Here is a 5,000-nt window from a genome sequence, read left to right as displayed (position 1 = left end):
ACTAGACTGTACTAGATTGAAGGGATGCCCCAGATTTTACAGTGTTTACAGTTTGCACTTATTCCCATGAAGTCTTATATTGTATTCCCCCAGACTCTCTGAAAATTCACCTTTTCAAGGAAGCTTATCTGTCCTATCTCTAACATTGTGCTTCAGATCCGCTCCAGACACCTGTCCAAAAATCATGCATAGCCGAAATAGCTCAGTTGGGAGAGCGTTAGACTGAAGATCTAAAGGTCCCTGGTTCGATCCCGGGTTTCGGCAGATGATTTTGTCAATACCAGCAGCAGTTTATTGAGCAACCTTTACATTATTTAGAATCATAATAATAATAATAATAATTTGTCACCATACTGTATGACTTCTGATTCAGTTCAACCATTTTATAAGAGATACCAAAGAATGAATGCAACGTATGAAACAATAGCATTAAAAATCAGTGTTGCACATATAGGTATTGGCAAAATGATACAATAAGTGAGAGCAAGCAAAGTGGATTGTGTGCTGTATTTTGTTTATATTTATTTCTTGTTTTTGTCCAAATTTTCCACGTGCATCTCATTGCTCCCAGGCCTGTTCTGTCCGATATTATCTTCTCTCCCCCTCCGGACCAAAGTATTGCCCCGAGTGAGAGGGGAGCGACACAGGAGGACTCAATTTCCAACCAGCCGCAAGACACTGGATCGTTGTTCCAAACTATCGCTTGTTTTAGGTGGGTCGCTTGATAATAATTAATTATATCTGGTACTCCCAGACCTCCACACTCCCACACCCGCGGCTTTTTGTCCTTCCAGATGAATTGGAAAATACTATTTTGAATGCTTTTGAGGTCTGCCAGCGGAACACAGACCGGGAGGGTCTGGAAGACGTACAGTAGCCTGGGAAGGATGTTCATCTTAACAGATGTCACTCTTCCGAGCCATGAAATGTGGTACTTGTTCCAGCACTGTAGGTTTTTTTTAATTTCTGTAAATAAGGGGGGGAAATTATATTTAAATAAGGCAGCATAAGAATTTGCGATTCTGATCCCTAGGTATTTAATGTTGTTAGGGCTCCATTTATAACTAAAATTAATTTGCAATAGTTTTACCTCGGGGGCGAGGAGTGATAGGTTCAGGGCTTCAGATTTATCGCTGTTAATTTTATACCCTGATACCCGGCCAAATTTTTCCCGCTGTGACTGGAGGTTAGGCAGAGTCGTCATTGGGGACGACAATGACAAAATGATATCATCTGCAAAAAGAGATATCTTGTATTCTCGCGCTCCAATAACAATCCCTTTTATATCATCGTCATTTCTAATTGTGGCCGCGAGTGGTTCAATCGACAATGCAAACAGAAGTGGGGACAAGGGACAACCCTACCTTGTACCATTCGTAATTTTTATGGGACTTGAGTCTCCTCCCGGGAGTTTTACAACCGCTGTTGGGTTTTTGTACAGAGCTCTGATCCCCTCTAAGAAGGGGCCCCTGAAGCCGAATTTAATCAATGTTTGGTCTAAAAAGTCCCACCTAATTCTATCGAATGCTTTTTCGGCATCCAAGCTCAACAAAAATGCTCTTGTACCTGAGAGATGCACGTGGTCCACAATGTTTATTATTTTCCAAGTATTATCTGAAGCTTGTCTGCCCGAAATAAATCCAACCTGGTCTTTATGAATCAAGCTCGGAAGAATCGGGTTTAGTCTGTTTGCTAAAATCTTACTATATATTTTTAGATCAGAATTTAGAAGAGATATCGGCCTATAATTGCCACATTGCAGTGGGTCTCTACCTTCTTTGTGAATTATTGCCAGGTTGGCTGTAGACATAGAGGCCGGGACATCTTCACCCCCCATAAATGCATTGAAAACTTCTACTAGGTGCAGAGCTAGCACGGCCTTAAACTTCTTTTTGCTTTTTTTTCTTTTTATATGACGCTGGAGAAATGAGAGAGCCTCGAATAGATGCCTTATGGGCTTCCCACAGCGTGATCGGAGACTCGACTGACCCCTTGTTTAGGTCAAAATATTCTACTATTTTTTGAGTAAATGTGCTCATTATTTCTGGGGAATTTAACAGGGAATCATTTAGTTTCCATTTATAGCTGGAATTCTTTATAAAAGGCAAAGAGAGCTCCATTTCGATGGGGGCATGGTCAGACCAAGACCAAGAAATTGAGCCAATATTCGACTGGGAGGACGCCTGGAGAACATCCCTGGTACCTAGAAAATAGTCAATCCTCGAGTAGGTCTGATGTGGGGTTGAGAAGAAGGAGTAATCTCTCTGTCCCTGGTGTTGGGACCTCTAGATATCAAACAGTGGGAAATCTTTCATTATTCCTTAAATTTCTTAGCATTAAGGATAGTAGTCTTGGGTGGGACTGTGCCATGAGCATTGGCTCTATCATGTTCCGGGGAACTATTATATTAAAATCACCTGCAAGTATTACTGATGTGTGATTGTGTCTACTTACTATCTCCAACACTGTCTCGAGGAAAGGAACCTGGTTTTCATTTGGTGCATAGATGTTCACCATGGTGATCGGCACCCCCTGTGAAAGCCTACACTGCCGTTGGTCCTCTCCGCAGTGCAATGGCGGCTTCTTCCCTCCTCGGGCGCCGACCACCTCCTTTGGGGGTAGAGCAAAACCGCTCCTACAACCTGGAAAGATGCCGTAGGATTATGTCCTGGGAGCTTTACCCAGACGTTTCTTAACTTTTGGTGTGTTTTTGTCCTGGTATGTGCTTGTGCTATTATTTTTCTCCTGGATGGGCTCTGGAGCTCGTCTCTCAAACCGCCATTCTCCCTGACGTCACCGGAAGTCTCTCCTGTATTTTATTTATATGAGGCGGGCATCAAAATAACTAAACTATTGCTAGGTTTTTTACTCTCTGAAAGCTCTGAGACATCAAGACAGGTGAATAGTTCCTCCACCAGAGCTCCAAGAGACACCGGCTTCAGCGCGAAGAAGACATACATAAAACCGTCTTGCATTATTGGCGATACTGCTGTGCTTGTGACCATAGCATTAAACATCAACAGTTCACAGACTGGTGTTGGTCAAAATATTTAATGAGCAAATGGCAGCAAAGTTGGATGTGTTCTGCATGTTGTTTTCTATTTTCTGATGACAGAAATGGTCACAAAATGGATACACATAGTATCTTGTTATGTATAGACTTAGACTGTAAGCTCTTCGGGGGAGCAGCAACTCTTTTTCCGGATCTTTCCTTTTATGTCTGTAGCGCTTTTTACCATTATGTTTCCTATAATTTTCCCATGATGTCTCTTATTATTATATCCATGACAGATGTACTGTAGGATACTGTATCCTAGCCATATATTTATTATATTCCAGTTTTGTCACTTGTATTATTGCTGTGAAGCGCTATGTATATTCCCCTTATGGTGACAAACTGGATAATATTTCCATTATGTCTCCTATTATTTTCCCATGGTATCTATTATTATTATTATTAATATTATTTTTAATAATATTATTATTATTATATCCATGCAGAATGTAGGATAGATGTCATCTAAAAGCACATATTGATTAAATGGTTGAAAATGATGCCTCCGTTTTTTGCCAAGATTGTCTTGACACTTACACCCCAAAACTTCAATAGAGCCACACTTAAAAGACATCATCATTCTTTTTGATTCAAATGTACTTTTATGGTGCAGAAGCTGCATGCTGCCTGTGCCTTCAGTGTATGCATTTGTCAGTGTGTCTCTATCTGCCTCTCTGTCTCTTAATGGCCAGTCAGCCTGTGTGATGATGTCAGCATATGTCTGTGATGTTAGAGACGCATTGTGACATCATCACATATACTGGCTGCTAGGTGTAAAGTTTGAGAGAGAGAGAGAGAGAGAGAGAGGAGAGAGAGAGAGAGAGAGAGAGAGAGAGAGAGAGAGAGAGAGAGAGAGAGAGAGAGAGAGAGAGAGAGAGAGAGAGAGAGAGAGAGAGAGAGAGAGAGAGAGAGAGAGAGGTAGAAAGTTTTCAAGTGAGAGAGGAAAGGAAGGGTAAATGGAAGCTGAGGAGTGCTGGTCCTGTCCCTCTTGTTGGTAAAGAGGGTGCATCCACAAAGAGGTAAGGAGATAGGTTTATTTTCATTCAAGAAGGAGTGCCTGGTGGCGAAGCTGGCGTGCCCTGTCACACTACAGACCCCTCTGTGCGTGTGTGCGCGTGTGTGCGCGTGTGTGTGCGCGTGTGTGCGCGTGTGTGCCTGTGTCTGCAGGGGGTATCAGTCCCATCCATAGATAACAGGGGTGCTGCCGCTGCTGCTGCTCATATTTTAGCAATAGGCACATCCCTTTGGTGTTAATTAGTGTTTGCAGTACCATCTTTTTGGCTTTTGTGTGTGCATTTTGCATTTGTGTGTGTGAGTGTGCATTTTATTTATTTATAAAATATTTTACCAGGAAGTAATACATTGAGAGTTACCTCTCGTTTTCAAGTATGTCCTGGGCACAGAGTAAAACAAATAGTACATGGTTACAAGTACAGTTACATACATGAACAGGGTATACATTATATACAAGACATTGCGTGCACAGTTAAAGAAAATGTATATTATGAGCGTATGAAACAGTTACAGTTTTGCATTTGTGTGTGTGAGTGTGTATTGCATGTTTTTTTAAAACACCTTATCTGTATAGAAAAAAAGCCTTTTTTTAGTAATGTACAGTTACAATATGAACATGTCCCCATCTCATCTCATCCACCTGACTCTGGATACGAAACATCCATGTATTCTTTTGTAACTTTTGTTCAATTTTCATACAATTTGCTTGCACCCTTTCAGAAAAATGAAATCTTTCAAAAGGAAATAATTTGGAAACCGCTGTAACAAACAACACTGTACATGGTTATAGGTATATACATGCTCAGGGGTCGGTTTATGGATCTGTACACAATTATACATTGCCCACTTCGGCCATTTTAATTCCCCCTTTTTAAATTATTGTTACCAATATACATTTTTTGTGTGTGTGTGTTTGTGTGATGGGGTAGGT

The 5,000-nt window shown here is 41.1% G+C and overlaps 1 non-coding gene across 1 annotated transcript; it reads left to right on the top strand.

Moving 5' to 3' along the window:
• The first annotated feature begins 191 nt into the window (after nt 1-191).
• TRNAF-GAA (transfer RNA phenylalanine (anticodon GAA)) lies at nt 192-264 on the top strand. Its single transcript has one exon. It is a non-coding gene; the product is annotated as a tRNA-Phe (tRNA).
• The last annotated feature ends 4,736 nt before the right edge of the window (nt 265-5,000 follow it).

This window comes from Ascaphus truei, chromosome 11 (genome assembly GCF_040206685.1).
Source record: "Ascaphus truei isolate aAscTru1 chromosome 11, aAscTru1.hap1, whole genome shotgun sequence".
Lineage (NCBI taxonomy): Eukaryota > Metazoa > Chordata > Amphibia > Anura > Ascaphidae > Ascaphus > Ascaphus truei.
This window is presented reverse-complemented; position numbering and strand designations above follow the sequence as displayed.